This window comes from Pelecanus crispus, chromosome Z (assembly GCF_030463565.1).
Source record: "Pelecanus crispus isolate bPelCri1 chromosome Z, bPelCri1.pri, whole genome shotgun sequence".
In the NCBI taxonomy this organism is placed as follows: domain Eukaryota; kingdom Metazoa; phylum Chordata; class Aves; order Pelecaniformes; family Pelecanidae; genus Pelecanus; species Pelecanus crispus.
This window is the reverse complement of record NC_134676.1, coordinates 84,798,388-84,818,574: the sequence shown is the minus strand read 5'-3', so window position 1 is coordinate 84,818,574 and position 20,187 is coordinate 84,798,388. Positions and strand designations below refer to the sequence as shown.

The 20,187-nt window shown below is 41.0% G+C and overlaps 1 protein-coding gene across 2 annotated transcripts in view; it reads left to right on the top strand.

The window, feature by feature from the left end:
* The window catches only part of MCTP1 (multiple C2 and transmembrane domain containing 1), a 292,133-nt gene that overhangs the window by 88,836 nt on the left and 183,110 nt on the right, over window positions 1-20,187 (top strand). The window lies entirely within an intron of this gene.

Sequence of the window (20,187 nt, the reverse complement as noted above, 5' to 3'; positions counted from 1 at the left end):
CTGGTTGTGTATTATTTTTTCTTCCACACTTCTTTATACAAGCATATTACCATATAATCTTTCTGGTTTTAAAGGTCTCGTGTCAGCTTGGCTGTTGTGTAGGCTGCTGACTCTGTACAGGTAAGCGGGCTTGCTGCTGAAGTTCAGTGGAGCTGTGCTCTCTGCCGAACGTGGTGGCACAGGACAGGGCGCCAGTGTCGATGCCCATTTGCAGCAGCTGTTCCAGGCCTTGTAGAAGTCTTGTTGATCTAAAGATTGTGTATTTGGGTTTTCCTCTCTTAGAGATTAACAGCTTCTCTGATATCCCCACGTCAGGCAATGCTTTTGTGAACATATTGCAAGAAGCATTTTTACTCTGTTGGCTAGTAGTGTGAAAGCGTAAGTGATGGGATGGATACCAGTATAACTCAGCTCTAGCAGACTATTTGGTAGATAGCATCTTCCCCAGGGAAATTCATAGCTGATCTTTTGTATCTCTTCCAGTCTTGCTCCTCCCTGTCTCCAGGGTTTGCTGTGAAGTTCTTGGAAGGACAGCTGTGGTCCTTCTGTTTGAAATTTTTGGTCTGATTTCTATTAAGAGCCTCTTCATCCTCGCCACCCTTCTTTTCCATAGCAGGCAGACAGGCATGAGAAGCCCGGTCTTGTCCTGGGAGATGCACTCTCATGGCTGTTTTTTTGGAGAAGTGTGCTCACCGTGGGCAGGACTAGAGTTATTGTTTCCAAGGCTTCCACATGTACAAGGAGTAGGTGGTTTCAGTTTTCTTTCCAGCTTGCAGCAGCTGACTCCTCAGTGGTCTATAGGGGTAAGGCTGGAGGCCTGTAAAGGCCTATAAAGGCCTATATAACTCAGTAAAATAGTTTTTTATTTTTTGGTATTTTTTTCACATTTCGGTAGAGAACTCAGTATCTTAGGAAAGTATATTGGATTCCATCTGCAGAAATAACTCATGTGGGCAGATGTAATTAATAAGAAATTCAGATGAAGTGTGCTGTCACTAGGCAGAAGAAAACAGAGGCATTAGTCAAGGTATAGGGAAACTAGCATCAGTAGTTTAACTTGCGAAATTATTCACACAAGCTGTGTCATAGTTTGGTACTATTATTTGTAGTTAACTGTTGTTGCTAATGGTTATGGTCGCCGTTCTGTCTCTCAGTTATGAAATTAAGGCCCCACAGAGTGAACGAAGGAAGGATTGCTGGCCCAGCGGCATTCTCCCTGCCCGAGGCTGCGCAGCCAGAAAAATTCAACTTGAGCAACCCAAGTGCTGCTAAATGTGCCTGTGATTAGACAAGCAGGCATTCACCAGCAGTGAAAGTATCTGTGTTCTGTGAAATTAAGAAAAAAATGCTATCACATTAAACAAAATTCTTGAGTTGAAAGAAATACAGTACTTGTCAGTTGAATGCAATATGCTTGTATCCTTCTAATCAGATGTTGTTACAGTGTTAAAATCAGTCTTTTCATAAACTGAAAATTATTTTCCCCTTATCATACCAATACTAACAAGAGCTATCTCATTAATTCTGTATTAATTTAGAATGCTAAACCAGGAAGTAACGTTACAAAACTCTTGTAGGTAGTATTTTCCTTTTGAACGGTGCAGCAAACCCCGGGAAACTGGGTGCTGCTCATGAAGCTGTAAGGTTTTCTGAAGTAAAACAACACCACTGTCGTCTAAGTGGAACATCTGAAATAAGCTCTTTCACTCTTTCAGGTCAATGTACAATGCTTGACTCAAATGAGTAGATTAATAATCGCAGTTTTTTGTTTCTTAATATGAGTAAAGAACCTTTTCAGATGGTTGTTTCAAAAGCGAAGTCATCTAACTGAAACGTGCACATGGATTCTGTAGAAAGTGGTTTTATTGTGTATGTTTATTTGCATATGAGCTTAACCAGAAAATGCACGTTTTAAACATACTTTACACAGTGTCACGGGTCCATCATCTGCTGTTTAATTTCTCAGAGCAGAGAGCTATGAGACCTCTTTTGCCTTGCAAACAACTGAGTTCTCAAAACCAGATTTGCAAGACATTTGTTAGTGTAAAAATGCATCATCGTGTGCCTTTAGAAGCTAAGGAGAGATGCACATTCTGAAATGAAAAAAAGGAGACCAAAACCAGACTTTCTCCCACAGTTGTAGGAGATACGCACTGTTGCATGTATGCTGTAGCATGGGGTGCTCAGTATCTTATCGCTTCATCCAAGTGTCCATTTGAGCACTCTGGACGGCATTTCTCAGTCCATACTCATTTCCTTCCCCTCTCTGCTGGCATGGAAGAGAAGTCATCAGTCGATCTGGGGGAAGCCCTCAGTGTGAGGAACCAGGAGTGTGGCTGTTGGGGCTAGCTGGATGATGTAGAGTTCAGGAGGCATCAGTCAAGAAAGGGACACGTTGCCAAGAGCACACCTGATGGGAAATTTAGTGATCTCCATCTCCCTGTTTTATCCACAAGCCCAAAGGGCTTGTTGGGGTGGGTCCCCATTGGCAGCATCCCTGTTTCAGCATGTTTTTGTGGTCTTGAGTAGCAAAGTGCTTTCTTTTATCATCATGAAAACTGATGGCTGTTTTACCATCTTTCAAGCTACTTCTGCAAAGAGCTCTTCCCAGATGGATTTTGACCATATATAAGAACCTGTCTTTTAGTATTTATTAGTTTGGAGCAGATGGGATTTACTGCTCTGAAGGCAGACAGCAGTGATAGATGACGTTGTTTTAAAAAACATACGCCTTACAATTTCTTCTTTCTGTAGTGTTTTGTCCTCCATTGCTTGCTTTTTGTCTGTGGAAAATACGTGAGGTGCTTTGGAAACTGCTGTTAAATTAGAACAGCAACATATGTGCTACTTAAAAATTAATTCATTGTTCTCCAGAGCCGCAGTCAGGGAGATAACAAATGTTACTATTCCTTCTGTGGACCCTCTCACAGCAATATCTGAGTGCTCTGTGGTTCATCTGCAAAGTAAGGGGGAATTATTATACTGCTTCCAGTGGTTGAAAATGAGGCATGGAGGGATTGAATGATATGGGCAAGGGCAGGTGCATGTGTCTGAAGCCACAAAAGCTACACAGATCCTTATCTTAATAACAAAACCATCACTCCCTATCATTTTTTAAAAATACGTCTTTGCTGGTTTAGGGAAAATAATGTCTTGCAGTAGAGAAAGGAGATGCTTTACTCCTTAGTAACCTGTTCTCCTAAGTTACTTCTGGGTGCTGGTAGTGAGAAGTCTTCCAAAATCTAAGTTGTCTTCACCTGTTAGCATGGAGATTTTGGTAGTGTCATATATGTGGTCACATGTATGTCATATATATGTCACACATGATCTTTCTGCATGCCATGGGAGTGATGACTTCTTGAGGTTTCTTCTGCACACACTTCCTATGATTTCTATTATTTCAGTGTATTGCACCTCATCCAGGTCTATCAGAGCCTGTAGTCACAGTCGCCTTCCTTAGGTGAGTGATTCTGGTATGTGCTCTTTTTCTTTAGGAGCATATTTAACTCCACCATTCTGAAGTGATAAAGTAACCTAGAATTAAGAAAAAGGTGGAACATCCTGACCAAGTCTAGTGTGCAAGCTGGCTGCTATGTGATATGAGATAACTAATTCTACCAAACTCTTCTGCTTTGTAGTGAGGTGCTGTTGAGGGAAGAATCTGGAATACTTAATGGTGTTTCATTACAGCCGTTAAGGATATATATTAGATCAGCTATTTCAATGCTTAAAATCACTTATTTCAATGACTTCCAGAGAGAAGTTGTTTGCCTGTTTGGCTGCAGTCTGCTATGTGCTTTCTGATTATCCATAAACTTTAAAACTCGTAGTTCAAAATCACGCTACTGGATTTAAATCTAGACTTGTGTATTCCTGGGTGAACTGCACCTATCTGAGAGTGGGTCCTGAGCATCCAGGGGCATCCCTGTGAAATGGAGAGGTCTAGGAAGAGAGAATCCATGCTTCCAAATGGTGCTTGTTTCTCATCGGCTGTGGAATATTATGTTTACTGCAGAGAAACCAAGCCCCAGAAAACTGAGAACCCATAGATCAGAAGCAGACTGATGCAGAGGGATGCTAAAGGAGCAGAAATGACTACAAATTATAAAAGACATATAGAGATTTTAAGGAGAGCCACTTCTTGCCAAAGAAGTAACAATGCATATCCAGTTGTAGAATACTTATATTTACTCAGTTATTGCATATTGAAATTCTATTGGATAAAATCTACATTTTTATCGCTTCCTTCTTATGTCAATTCCTTAATTTTCAACTTCTGATATTTCTGTAATAGCCAATAAGGAATTTTTCTGAAATTTTATGAGATTAACATCAGGTGGTATCTGAATACTGCTTTTAAATCTCAAAATATCTTCAGAATTAAGATACTAGGACAGGAAGTATGTGTTTTCTTTTGTTTTAATAGAATACTTATATATGCATTTTTTAAAACAAACGTTTAATATTTCTCCACTCAAAGTATTATTTGAAAAGAAGTTAGTGTAGGGATGATATATAATTTAGTGTTCAGCAGTTGAACTGTAATATGTGTTTCATGCCAGTATTTAATAAATAAACCACAGAACCCTTGAGATTACACCATCTTCTGCCTTGGGGGAGGGGGGAGGAAGCAGCTTTCAATGTTTAAAGATGTGGAGATAGTTGAGTCATTTCCTCTGAATATATGTTGAAGCATATTCACATATCAAGACTTATCTTACTTTCGTTCTGCGTAGCTGCAGTTCACAGCAGTAGCCAAATGATATTTGCACAGAGCTGTTGCTACCAGCTGGAGGTGAGCAGTATTGCTGAGCAGTTGTCAGCTCGAAAGGCTAATTCAGGTTCGTGAGTATCTTTGTGAAGCAAAAGAGGTTTAACTCACACCTGTAATGCTATCGTAGATAGGTGAAAGCTGGAGGAGCTTCTCAGTTTGGATCTGGTAAGGTAGGAATTTAGTTTTTTTATAAGGTCTGACATGTTCTGATATAGTATCCTGCATCCTGCTTTAAAATGTATGTAGTTTAAATGTCTGCTTTTCATGGAAATTGCATGTCCTAAGTGGATAATACAGAACGAGGAAAAGTGTTTCTTCAGTTTAGAGTATACAAAATCACATGGAGAGAAGCATCGCTCACTCACAGGTGGGCTAATGTCTGCAGTAGTTTAGAATACAGGAGGTTTTCCAAAATCACTGTCGTCATTCTTTTGCTGAATTCTCCATGTTAACAGAGGAATCTGTTTCTTTAATTACTTATAGGTTTGGCAGTTTGAAGACCGTCATTCTTCCTTTTAAATTGCTCTCAGATACCTGTCTTCTGCTGAGTAGTTTGTGGATTTTTATGGATTTTTGTGGCTGTAACACACTGTCATTCCTTAATGGCAGTTGAATATATCTAAATATCTAGGCAGCACATGGTCAAGTAAATCTAGCTTTGACTGTAAAATTGGAATCTTATTTTTAAAATGTGTTGCCATTTGTATTTAACAGACTAGTGTTACCCTCATGATGTTGGTCTTTTGAACTGTGCGTGCAACAAGCGCTAAGGAAGTTTCTCTTAGAGGCAGTTTAGTGCTGTTTTGCTACTAGTGACACTTGCTGAATTTGCTTTAAAATTGATTCAAAATAATTGAAATACCATATTTTGATAGGTATCTTTCCACAAATTAAAAATAGAACTTTGTCATATAATTTACATATAAAACTACTTCTTAATAACTTAGGTTATATAAGTGTGTGTATATTTATGTATATAATTGATTGTGATTAATAATGTGGAAAATTAAATTAGGAATATTTTAGTGTGGTTTCTGTTGTGAAAATGTGGACTGTGTTTTTAAATACAATGACTGAAGATAATTTTTTTTCGAGGGAGTGATGCATATGGCATGTATGTTGGCTTCAGGTATTTATCTCACTTTGAAATGGAGACAGCTAATTGTTCGCAGATCATCTTTGATACAGATGTGACACCTGTCTTTAGTTCCCACTTGAGTTATCCTTCATGTGCTATGTTTGACATAACTTGCAGTGTGATTCTGCACTCTTCAGGCAAGTGAGAGGATTTTTGTGCGTGATATTGCAAGTTTCTCTAGAGATGACAGAAATGTTAGTTGTCAGAAATTAGGATAGTGCTGCGTGTGCCTGAGACTCAGTCTTTGGAAAAAACAGAAAAACAAAATGCAGACATGATTTTAATGCTTCACAACTTGATAGTTTTAGGAATTTAAGGATTATTTTGGACAGAAAAAATATGTGATTTGTGTATTTTCAGTGTATTTTCGTCCCCTTACAGACTGCTTTTATTTCCCCATTTACTTGTGCATGCATCGTGTTCATGAGTGCAAGTGCATGTGTGCTTGCAAAAATGTGCTCAGACAGCCCATGTAACTTCCAATAATCTTCTTAAAACCAAAGTGGCACAGCAGTGCTCATTCTTTTTGCTTGTCCTGGGAACTGAATAGTTCTGCACAGATGAAAGTTGGTTCTAACATGTTTCATGATGATTTTCATTTATTCAGCTTAGAGAAGCAGATTTTTTTTCATTTTTGAAAAAGAATTATACTCTTGTGATTTCTGAGAGTGCAGGTAAATCCACTCTCAAGTGCATGCGGGAAGCAACTTCATGTTTATATAGTCATGCATAATATTTCTGGCTGTACCTTTGAAAATAATGGATTATTTACAGAAGACGACTGGAATGTGCAGGGGAAGGGTTTAGGTTACAACATACATGAGCACTGCAGTGTAAATGCAAGGTACATATATATATAGGCTTGTTTTGAAGTGTTCAGGGTTTATTCATAGCTTGGTATCTTGGACATGCTCTGCTCTTAAGGGGCGGAGGGGATGGTAGTTTTGAATGCCAACTGCAGTGCTGCAGTACCAGTCCAGCCAGAAGTGGAAGGCGCACCAGTGCTTTGAGGAAAGGTAGCTGAGGTCAGCATGTACTTTATTTATTATGATATTTCAAAGCAGTAGAGAATCACGGAATGGCCAAGGTTTGCAGGGACCTCTGGAGATAGCCCAGCTGAACCTCTTGCTCAGAGCAGGCTCATCTCAAGCAGGTTGCCCAGGACCATGTCAGAGCAGGTTTTGAATATCTTCAGGGACAATTTCTGGGCAACCTGCTCCAGTGTTTGACCACCTTCACACAGGAAAAATAGTTTTTTCTCATGTTTAGAGTGAAATATCCTGTATGTCTCTTCTGTCACAGGGCACCACTAAGAGCCTAGCTGGTATTATACACACGGGCAGGATCCCCCTCTTGGGTAGGAAACTCTACTTCTCCAGGTGGAGCAGTTCCAGCCCTCACATCCTCTCCTCACACAACAGATGCTTCGGTCCCTTCATCATCTTTGTGACATGTCATGGGACTTGCTGCGATATGTCTATGTATCTCTCATACCAGGGAGCCTCAGCACTGCAGATGTGGCCTCACCAGCACCGAGCAGAATGGGAAGAAGTGTTGAGTGACCTCCTGAAACTGAAAATAAGCTGTTGAAAAAGGAGGAGGGGTCATGAAAAACTCCCTTTAATTAACTTTTTCTAGGGTTTGATTTTACACTCAAAATAGATTTTATAGTGTTACTCTCTAATCAGTTTATCAGGGCCCTTTACACATCTAGTATACTTTTGCCTTTCAGTTAAAGGTGATAATTTCGTAAACAGTTGTGGGAAATCTTGGTAACTAAAGACTGAGACCAGTAATCAGCTCCATGTTCCCATGGGATAAGCTAGCCTGTTGGTAACTCTTTTCACAAGTAAGATGAATAATGTGGTAATAAAATTTGCTCTGGAAATATTTTGCATACTATTTGTTATTTAGTAATTAATGAAGAGTGGTATTCTTGTTGCTAATATTATCTCCAGAACTGAGTAAACCTTTCTCCCTTGTGATTGTAGGTTTTCCTTATAAGGAATTTTTGCTCAGTTTCCTTCTAAAATAAAAATGGATGAAGGGAACAGGGTAGGGAATGAGATTAGGGAGCAGGATGCTGCAACGAATTTAGCAGACTTAACCAAATTGCCTTGAGTTTCAAAGTAATTCCCTTTCTATTTAACAGTCCTCCTTGAAGGGATTAACACAGGGATAAGCCACCAAGATGCACATATAGCTAGGTCAAATGAAGTGTATCAGTAATGGTGCAAAGAAAGCATCTCCTCTGGGAGCCTGCTTACATTTGAGACAGCTCTAATTATCTGGGAATATCCATGGGATTTCTAGCAAGCTGTCTGCTTGTGGAAGAAAATCAGTTCCTCTTGCTCTGCTGTGTTTGGGCATATGCCACTCCACTTGGATTGAAGAACTTCCTAGTCAGCAGTGATGAATGAGGCAAACCTGGAGCATCCAGCATTGATGCTTTAGGAGTAACTCCTGGGGCAAGCTGCTTCCTTCGTCAGCTGCAGCTTGAGCCAGATCACTTCGTTTCTTCAAGTCCCTGATCTCACTTGTCCTTAAAAATCAGTACTTAACAGTCAGTTGATTTTCTTATTTCTTTATTTTCTATTTTACCTTGAGGAACTGGCATTATGTCTCCTGTCGTGGGATTCACTGTGAGGCTAAGTGACAGAAACACAAGATGTCAATTTCCTCTCTATCCGATGGAATGTCAGTCTGCCTGTGATGGCATAACAGGTCCTCTGCCTGCAGCTCAGACCTGGGGTGAAAGACTTCAGCAGGGGCTCCTGGTCAATGGTCTGATCAAATTTATGACAGGCATTTGGTGTGTGGAGAAGAGGTGTCTGTCATTGCAGTTTCTCCTGGGCCCTTCACCAGGCATTGTCCCGTGCTCCCCTGGTGCTGGCGGTGGCTGGGCAGGGGCTGTGCTAGTGCAGCTGTAAGGTGGAGCCCTACAGTGCTGTCGCGAACGCGGATTTGTGAATCCTCCTCATCATGTTAATTTGTCCTGAATGATTGACTTTACACAGTTTGATTTAGTAGCAGTTTAGAATTTACTTGTGGCAAATTGCAGAATTTGATTATGATATTTTAATAGCACTCAGTCATCAGTGATTAACAAAGTAATCAGACAAAACTGATCAAAGCAGCAACTTAGTTAAAGATTCGAAGATGGCAAGGTTCACTGTATTACTACACGGAAGAAGTGCATAAAGGAAATTAAGTTACACTGCGTAAGAATGATTTACAGAGAGATTGTGGATGCAGGGGATAAGAAGGACCCTCCCGTTGAGTCACGAGGTTCAGAATAGACCCCCTTGCTTTCTAACCTTCTTCTCAGAGAGGAGTCTAGGTGCGGCTAGGTCCAATCTTAGTCTCAGACTTGGTCAACCGTTTATGTGAATAAGGATAATGCAGCAGTATAAGACTCACTTTGAAATTAAATCATACATCTACAGACTACTTAAACTGATTCACACATGCATACACACAAACATGAATACATATATATATATATATATATATATATATAAAAAAATGATATACCTGGTAAAAATTCCCCTCAAGTTCAGTGAAATATTCACGTTGAATGTCTTGGCATTTCTCAGCGGGCGAGGGTTGAGCCTCAGGAGTGAAGGGTTTGAGCCCAGGCTCCAGGCAATGGACCTCTGATTTTAGCAAACTTTCAGAGTTTGCTAGCTCTGAGAGGCGTCCCGCTCAGAGGGAGGTGCTGGTGCAGCCACTGCAGTCCCAGAGAGCTGAAAGGGCCTCGCTTAGGACTGCTGTTTATAGCATCGTGAGATGATTGGCTTTCGTCATTATAAATCTCCATCTGAGCCATGATCCGGGTCAGTAATTAGTGGAACTCCAGTAACAATGATACTGCTCTGTTTCAAGGCTGTCGGGGTAACTGTTCTCGCTCCCCACTTCAACCATGTAAGAGTTTCTGATAAGGACAGGGCCGCTCTCCACGTCAGCCATGTAGGAGCTTCTGGTACAATTAAGGGGCACCTAACTGACCAACTCACTACACAAAGGCTGTGGTCTGGCGCAAATTCCTGAGGTCGTAAGATGGTTGAAGAAAGAAAAGGGTGGGAATGCACCACCCCAAGTGCTCATATGTTCTTCCCGGGAGGATGAATAATCTCAAGATATTTATGCGCTTCACAAAGGTGGGGGAAGTTCAGATGATGTGAACGACAGACACGGGAAGGAAGGAAGTGTTTGCTTGTCACCAGTGCTGATATTGGTTCTCCTGATCTGAGTGGTCAGGACACCTTGTGGGGGTCTTATCACTTCTTTGAATCCACTTTAGCATAACTGGCCTGTTGGTACTGGGCTATGGCTTTGTCATCAGACTGGAATTGGTGGGGATGTTTATTCCAATGGTACTGACTATACATGAATTTTCAGCTCAATTTTCTGGTATTGTCCACCCACATTTAGCTTCTCTGGTTGTAATGATGCTGGCTTTGTGGGCACTCACAGATCATTTTGCTTCCAGAAATTTCTCAATTACTGTGCTGATACTCTTATTTTACTCAAAGATGCTGGAACAAATTAATCTTTTGAGAGTTGTGCATGATGATTTTTGTGACAGTGACACTATTTGCATGAAGGAAGGGACTAAACATTTTTTTCATAGTATAAATTCATGAGAGAAGGTGAACAGTTGCCTCCTGAAAGATGACAATTGGCTATTTTTGTTCTCCCCATTCTAGAAAGACTTTTTTAAACTAAGAGTTGAGAAATATGATAGCGGTTCATATATGCTCCATTATTACTGGTGTAATTTAGAATAGTTTCCAGCACTTGCAAAATTTTGGGTCTCCTTGGGCATCATTGTAAGAATAGACTATATTTACAAATTCTTGATGAATCAGAACTATATCTCTTTATGAGTTGAGACGGGAAACATCTTTCTGAAGAGTCAATTCTTGAACTATGAGCTGCCCCCGTAAAAAAAACTCAAGGGCTAAACCAGCTAGTAACTTGGATTTCCTCCTCTATCTCCAGATGACGAAGCTGTGGTAACAGACCATGCTGCCTGTTGGACAGTATTATAAGATCTTGTCATGGTTTAGCCCCAGCCAGCAACTCAGCACCACACAGCCACTTGCTTGCTCCCCCTGCCCCGGTGGGATCGGGGAGAGAATCGGAGGAGTAAGAGTGAGAAAAAGTCCTGGGTTGAGATAAGAACAGTTTAATAATTGAAATAAAGTAAAATAGTAATGATAATAATAACAATAGAATAATGACAATAATAATATACAAAGCAAGTGATGCACAATGCAATTGCTCACCACCCACCAACTGATACCCAGCCAGGTCCCAAGCACCAATCACTCCTCCCCAGCCAACTCCCTCCAAGTTATATACTGAGCATGACATCATATGGTATGGAATAGGCCTTTGGGCAGTTTAGATCAACTATTCTGGCTGTGCCCCCTCCCAGTTTCTTGTGCCCCTGGCAGAGCATGGGAAGCGGAAAAGTCCTTGACTAGCATAAGCAGTACTCAGCAACAACTAAACCCTCAGTGTGTTACCAACATTCTTCTCCTAAATCCAAACCACAGCACTATGCCTGCTACTAGGAAGAAAATTAAGTCTATCCCAGCTGAAACCAGGACAGATCTTCAGTAACCGATGGAGGAGAATAGCAACACTGCCTCATACACTAAGAACCTGTTTGCTCTAAGACTGTGGGCTGTCCACACTTTTCAATAAATGAAGTTCTCTTAGATTGTGTTTTACTGAAAAACGGTTGGAGGACTAGAAGAGAACTTGCATCATCCTGAAAAAGAGGCAGCTTGTCAAGCAGCCTGAGAGGGAGCAGTTACTGGTGGCATTCTATACAGACTCCAGAAAAACAGCAGCCACTGGTGCCGGGGAGGTTGATACACAGCCTCGGGTGAACAGGCCTCCAGGAATTATCAAAGGCTAAGCATCGTCTCCCTGCCAGAAACTTGGGCATTGTAATGTACAGCTTAATGAAAACTTTACGTCTTTTTTAGAAGAAGGACCTATCACTGGTAATTACTAAAATAAAAGTAGTAGTAAAACTTTTGAGGAAAAATGCTCTACATTTGCTACTGTCTCACCTGAACAGCTTCATCGTGGCTTCACCGGTCAGCAGACAGGCGTTCTGTTGAAAAGCTGCCTGCACTTCATTTCATTTTCTTTGGCCCTTGACTAGTTATTTATGACAGCAGGGGTTTATTCTGGAGGTGGGAGTTGTCTTGTCACTCTCTGATACTTACCAGAGACGCACTGAGTAATGCCCACAGAAGAGCCTTTTCCCATTTTATGTGGCATTTGGTGATACTGGTCCCTACGCAGATGTGTGCGCTGCCAGAGGCTTGTGCCCCGTGATGGATACTGCTGCTCACAAAGGGTTCAGTTCTGCTTAGGAAATCAGTACAACTATGGTAGGTGGCGTTTGTCTGTTCTGTTTGCAAAGGTATTTCTCCCCCTCTGATATTAGATAAATGAATTTGAGATTCAGGTGGATTCTTGAGGGGATTGGTACAGTCCAGTCCCCATTTTCACAGGATTTCAGGACCTTTCTGAGAACTTCTGAGCAGATTACTTTCTCACTTCTTTCATCTTACAGCTGTCAGTGATGGAGCTAAAATGTGAACAGTTTCTCAAGTCTCTGAAAGATAGCCTTGATTTTCTGCATTGGGTATGGACCAGGCAACAGTGGGTCTTGCTGTTGGAGGACTGGGCCTCCTCCTGTTCTCCATCCCAAAAGCACCACTGGTGCTTTTCCTTGCGAACTGTATTCCACTCCACAGCTGATTTCTGTCCTAGGAACAGTAGACCTACAGTAGTACTTCTGAGACGGTTACAGCTTTTTCTCATCTCACCACCTTTGCATCCACCCTGGAACTTGTGGTTTCTGCCATCCCCAACTACTTCTCAGGGCCACAGAGTGACAATACTGACTGGCTGCCATTACTGGGGCCTCCATGAAGTTCCTGAAAGGCCTGAGAAGTAAATCTATGCTTGCAATTGTGAAAATGTTTACCTTAGTGAAGAGCTGTGATCTTGTGTCATGGGACCATAGTCTTACATGTCAGCATCAGTCACCATTCCCAGTGTGGAGATCTGCATTGTTGGTCATCTGTAACACGGAAATTAGCTATGACATACTTGGCCATTGCAGCTTCTATCTACGGAAAGCATCCGGTTTTTTTTTTTTTTCTGTACTTAAACAGTTTTTGGGTCAGTCAAGACAAGTGGAGAGTATCTTAAAGTATCATGCAACAGTTCTAGGCTTTGCTGTAGATAGGCAGGAAACCAAATGACTTCAATAACGGCTTCTTTCAGACTGTTAAGCTTGATAGTATTACACATCTTTTCAATACGGAAGACCTACTTTTTGTCATGTTCAAAATTGGGAACATTGAATTATTCCTTAACCGGCATCTTGCAGGCAGCCTGGGGTTCTCATCCTCCAAGATGCTCAAATATGGGCATTTGGATATCTATTAGACAGATGACTGCTGAAAATGTGTGTGGTCTTTACTTTGCATCTCATTCTTGTATCAAAGGTTATGCAGTAGATGTCTCTGTTGAATTAAAGAGCTTTCATGAACAACATAATAGCTGAAAGGCTGTGAGTTTTTTTAAGGAAAAAAATACTGTGCATGAACATATCAGAACTAATACCCATCTCTTAGATGTTCATAGGCTTTCCTAATGAAGACCAAAAATTACATGGTTAGCACTTGACTGTCCTTCTCATTCCAAGCTTTTTTTTTCCAGGAGATTCTTCTTTGCCATTATTTGTTGCACTGCTTACACTGGATTTTGGTTTAACTATTTCTGGATGTACCAGTTTGGTAGAAAGCCTTTCTGTGACCAGCTGCTATAAAGACTGTTAAAAATTGTGCAAGAAAATACCTTTAAAGGAACAAGGACAGGTAGACACTCTTGGTCTTGTTTAGAGACTTTGAAAACTTCAGTAGTGGGGAATCTTGCTCTGTGTTTTTGATTGTGGAATTGACCTGAATTTGGGTTAAGGTGAATTTAATTTCGAGTTTTTGGAAGCGTTTTCTTCAGATAAAATCAAAGTGATCTTGATTATAATTGTTGCCTGCAAGTATTTTTGCCCCATTCAGCTGAAGTCCCTGGCGAGTAATTATTCTTATGATACTATATTGAAACTGTGTGGCTGCCTTCAGTACAGTTACTAGTTTCCATGCAGCAAGGAAAGATCATTCTGAAAATGTACTTATAGTATTTCCAGTAGTACTGGTTTAACTGGAGAAGTTTTGTACTGGGAGCATGTCAAAACCAGTTCTTCCTGGTTTGTATCTTGCTTCTGAAAAGCAAGTTATTTCTGGATGCCAGAAAATAAAGTTTTTTCTTGTGCTTTAATAGAGATAACACAAGATAACTATATGCAGTCAGGAATAAATTATTTTTCTGTTAACATAGCCTTCAGGCTTACATAAATAAGCATCTGAATTTTATAGGCTGTAAAGGCAAGACAATTTAGGTAACATATTTAGCAAATGTTTTCCTCTGATACACAGGAAGCTTCCGTTTATACTGCAACCATGTTGTGGGTAAATGTTTTTTTTTTTCTGTTGTTAGTTTTCTGAAATGGTAATTCACAATGTCAGTTTTCACGCAAACAGAAACATTAAGAATAGCTCAGTGCTGTGAAGGGGTAGAGGGTTAGTAGTCCCGTGCGTTTGGTTGTGTTCAGATCTATGTGCATTTGTATACATGTTTGCAGGGTTAGGGCCACTTTTGTTGAATGCTTTGTGTAGTTTGCTGCTGAACAGCTAAAAGCGTGACTCAAGAAATGTGGGTATCTTTTGTAGAAAATAGTTTATTTTAAACAAAGTAGAATGTTTCCTTAAACTCTGTCACAAAGGATCTTTTGAAGAGAAAGCAATAGGAATACCGTGGCTGTTGTGCTGATCTGCAGTTTTAATTAGATATGTCAAATCAGAAGTGCATTGATTTATCTAGCATACCTACTTCATTTCTTCCTGATCTCCTCTGTAATGTAATTTGGAAGGGAATTAGAGAGAACCCATCCTTCCCTTCAACTCCAGCAACCAGCTTCTCCTGAAAAGGCACCTGCAGTGGTTAGGGAAGCTTTCGTCCTAATGCGAAGGACCATATGGCTGCTGGTGAGGGCACAGGGGTTTCTCTGTATTGGCCCCCACCGTGAAAGCTGTTGGAGCAGATCCTACTCTGGATGTGCCATTTCCTGGTTTAATGAAGAAGCATTGTCAGCAAAAAAAGTGCTGAAAGAAATGGTCCCAGAGCAAACCAGTAAGTTGTAACAAATCACTTCGTTCAGAGAGCAAAATCTAAGTGTTAAACCAGCTGAATTTTTATCAAAAACAAATTTAGCTAAAAGCAATAGCTATACTGGACTGCTGGGCAAAAATAGGTAATTTTAAAGACAGTGGGCTGATGCTGATACTTCTGTACTTCACAATCTCGATCAATCTCTAGTTACAAATTCATAGCTCAATCGTTGAAATACCAGATATAGTAGTTTTAGACTTATGCCTTCTACAAAAGAACTGCTCATCAATAGCAGATTAAAAAGCTTTGAATTTATCAAAGCACTACTAGCCAAGGGGAAATGAACTGGTAAAATATGTTTGGATTTTCAAAAAAACTGTTACACAGCCCGTTACAAATAGGTTGAGGCAATATACTTTAAGGCTGTGTTGTGGTTTCAGCTGGGATAGAGTTAATTTTCTTCCTAGTAGCAGGCATAGTGCTGTGGTTTGGATTTAGTGTGAGAAGAATGTTGATAACACGCTGATGGTTTAGTTGTTGCTGAGTACTGCTTATGCTAGTCAAAGACTTTTCAGCTTCCCGTGCTCTGCCAGGGGCACAAGAAGCTGGGAGGGGGCACAGCCAGAGTAGTTGATCCAAACTGCCCAAAGGGCTATTCTATACCATATGATGTCATGCTCGGTATAGAAACTGTGGGGGGGTTGGCCGGGGAGCAGTGATCGCTGCTCGGGAACTGTCTGGGTATCGGTCGGTGGGTGGTGAGCAACTGCTTTGTGCATCACTTGCTTTGTATATTGTTATTATTATATTGTTATTACTATCATTACTATTTTACTTTATTTCAATTATTAAACTGTTCTTATCTCAACCCAGGAGTGTTTCTCACTCTTACTCCTCTGATTCTCTCCCCCATCCCATCGGGGCAGGGGGAGTGAGTGAGCGGCTGCGTGGTGCTGAGTTGCTGGCTGGGGCTAAACCACGACAGGCTAAAAAAAGGAATAAAAGTTGGAAAATGCAGCAAAGAATTCTCTGCGCTTATTTACATATGAAAACAAAGACTTTCTTCAGTCCTCAAAAATCTTGCAGTCTAAACCCCTGTGCTTACAATTTGTTGTATGTAGGTGAACTGTTGTGTCTGTGAGAAACACTGATAACCCCAGAAAGACTTGGCATGATTACAGCAGTTGCTTTTGACAGAAGAGACCAGACCAGAGCGTTTACTTTGTGATATAAGAAGGGAGGATAACAACATGGCGGGGAGGGTGAGGAGGCCAGGATGGAGCATAACAAAACTGGGGAGGAAGCTGTGGTTGCTTTATTCAAGAAAAAAATTATAATCTTGATGGAGAAGGGATTCTTTGTTTCTGTTTTCTGTTTGCTTTACTATCTTAGACTCTATAAATGATAGTGCAGTAAAATTTTATAGTAGATTTGAATTAATAAATGGCAGCAAACTGAGTTTTCCATCCCCAAAAATGGGTATGGAGATAGATGGAAGTAGGAACGACTTGGTGGAATCTCTTCCGATTGCTTTGTCGATACTGGTATTTGGTTTCCTTTGCTGCTAGACAGGGTTAGTACCTCAACTGAAACAAGTGATGTGACGTGTACTTTTGAATACCAAAACTTCAAAATGTTAACATGTTTATTATTATTTCTGCATCTATTCATTACATTTTTCAGAAGGAAATCTAGCAAGCCGTTGACAGTAAATGCTGAAAATTAGCATTTGCTTTTGGTGCTTTCAAATAAAATTGAAGAGCAACGATTACTACAGATGTGACCAAAAATATTCCAATTATTCTGCAGATGTAAAAGGCCAGTATTACTATTTGATTCTTAAGGGCTTTTTCTAATAAGCAGATTAAATACCTCTTTCAGCCATAGCCAAAAAGCTCAGGAAAGAGGCTTAATCTTTTATGGACTTGTGACTATTATTTAGCCACAGTGTATTTCCTGACAATGTAAACTAGGCGGTCATATTCAGGGCATACTGGCATATATAAAAATGTGTGTGTGTATGTATGTGATTAATGCCAACTTTCAAAATGTCTTTATTCTGCAGAAATAATCTTGAATTCATAGTTCTTTGTAATTGAGACATTTCAAACTAGCATGTATCATGCTTGCCATTATGTGATAAAGACCACATATGCAAAATCTGACTTTTACAGTTCAACAGTATATTTTACCCAATTCAAAATCTTCACGACAACAGTTCAGGCTTTTCACATTCGTTGTAAGTAGTTGTATCTTGTCTATGGGAAACATCTGTTGTATGACAAGCTTTAACAAAGTAGCCAGTCTCATCTGAACCACATACCTGGTTAATCAAAAAACACATTATAGAATCATAGAATCATAGAATTGTTTCGGTTGGAAAAGACCTTTAAGATCATCCAGTCCAACCATTAACCTACACTACCAAGTCCACTCTAAACCAATCAAGGGTAGACTAGACTAAACCATGGCCCAAAGTGCCACATCTACCCGTTTTTTGAACACTTCCAGGGATGGTGACTCCACCACCTCCCTGGGCAGCCTGTTCCAATGCTTGACCACCCTTTCCGTAAAGAAATTTCTCTTAATTTCCAACCTAAACCTCCCCTGGCACAGCTTAAGCCCATTTCCTCTCGTCCTATTGGTAACTACATGGGAGAAGAGACCAACACCCACCTCACTACAACCTCCTTCAGGTAGCTGTAGAGAGCGATAAGGTCTCCCCTCAGCCTCCTCTTCTCCAGGCTAAACAACCCCAGGTCCCTCAGCCGCTCCTCATAAGGCCTGTGCTCCAGACCCTTCACCAGCTTCGTTGCCCTTCTCTGGACACGCTCCAGCACCTCAATGTCTTTCTTGTAGTGAGGGGCCCAAAACTGGACACAGTATTCCAGGTGCGGCCTCACCAGCGCCGAGTACAGGGGGACAATCACCTCCCTGCTCCTGCTGGCCACACTATTCCTGACACAAGCCAGGATGCTGTTGGCCTTGTTGGCCACCTGGGCACACTGCTGGCTGATGTTCAGCCGGCTGTCTACCAACACCCCCAGGTCCTTTTCGGCCAGGCAGCTTTCCAGCCACTCTTCCCCAAGCCTGTAGCGTTGCATGGGGTTGTTGTGACCGAAGTGCAGGACCCGGCACTTGGCCTTGTTAAACCTCATACAGTTGGCCTTGGTCCATCGATCCAGCCTGTCCAGGTCCCTCTGCAGGGCCATCCTACCCTCCAGCAGATCGACATTCCCACCCAGTTTGGTGTCATCTGCAAACTTATTGAGGGCGCACTCAATCCCCTCATCCAGATCATCGATAAAGGTATTAAACAAGGCTGGCCCCAAAACAGAGCCCTGGGGAACACTGCTTGTGACCGGCTGCCAACTGGACTTAACTCCATTCACCACAACTCTCTGGGCTTGGCCCCCCAGCCAATTTTTTACCCAGCGAAGACTACTCCCGTCCAAGCCATGAGCTGCCAGCTTCCCAAGGAGAATATTGTGGGAGACGGTGTCAAAAGCTTTGCTAAAGTCCAGGTAAATGACATCCACAGTCTTTCCTTCATCTACCAGGCGGGTCACCAGGTCATAAAAGGAGATCAGGTTGGCCAAGCAGGACCTGCCTTTCATGAACCCATGCTGGCTGGGCCTGATCCCCTGGTTGACCTGCACTTGCCTGTTGAGTTCACTCAAGATGAACCGCTCCATAATCTTCCCCAGCACTGAGGTCAGGCTGACAGGCCTGTAGTTGCCCGGGTCCTCCTTCCGGCCCTTCTTGTAGATGGGCGTCACATTGGCAAGCCTCCAGTCATCAGGGACCTCCCCTGTTTACCAGGACTGCTGATAGATTATTAGTGGACATAAAACGCTACTAATGACTTCTGCACATTTCCAGTAATATTTAAAATCCCAGAATGTTCTTTTATACTGCTATTGAAATGGATTCACATTATACACCTGCCTTTTTATTTAGTGAATAGGGAAAATAGAATGAATGAGATGAAGTGAGCTGTATAACTGCTTTTACTCAGAAGTTCCTCAGTTCTTGCTGACTTGCCATCAACCAGAACACTAGCACACAAAGTGTTGTTTAGGATATGATTATCATAACTCTTAAGTTAGATAAGTAAATACTTCCAGCAAAATTAAAAATTGCTTGTTGCTTGATCTTATTGTCGTAACTTTGAAGCCCAGTTGGTTCCCATTAGTTGCACTGACAAGGAGCTGACAGCCACTTGGATATTCAGAATTTTTGAATTTCTTGCAAGCAAGTGTTTCCAATGCATGAAGCTTTGACAAATGAAAATATATCTGAAGAAATCAGTTTGAGCCAAGCAGCATCTGGAGTGGAAAATTCTGCTTATGCAACATTGAAGACACAGTTACATTACTTCAAACTTCTTGGTGGTTTTTTTCTGTTTGAAAGCTAGTAGTATTTCATGCCATGCTGTGAACCCTTGACTGTTGATGTTCTGCTGCTTCCTTCTTGCAGGACACTTTGATTTAATTTCATCTATTGTATGCATAGATTTATTTTGATGTCCCATTTCAACGACCCCAGCACAGGGGCAGTCAGTGCAGCCAGACCTCCAGCTTCTCTTGTCACTCCTTTTATATGAATCCTGCTATATTTCCCTTTTGCTTTGCTTACTGAAGGAAGTATTGATGCTGATGCCTTTGCTTTATGCTGGAAAAAATAAGTGCTTTTTGCTTATATTGTCAGTGTGTTCTGGCAGAATATTGAAATGGAAGAGCAAATCAACAGAGTTGTAACCTGTTGCTTAAATGACTCAGATAAGAATAATACTTCAGTCTAGTTCATATGCCTTTCCAAAATACACTTTTAACTATAGGAAAATGTTAGTTTTGGGCTGTATTGCTAAAGATTTTTTTTTTTTCCTTTTTGGAAGTGGGACTATATTACAGGTGTAGATTTTTTTTTTTAAACTGCTGAATATTTTCAGTTTTGACATTGAACAAACTATTTAAAATCTGAAGATCTGTTCCTCTGAAGTGGTAATTGT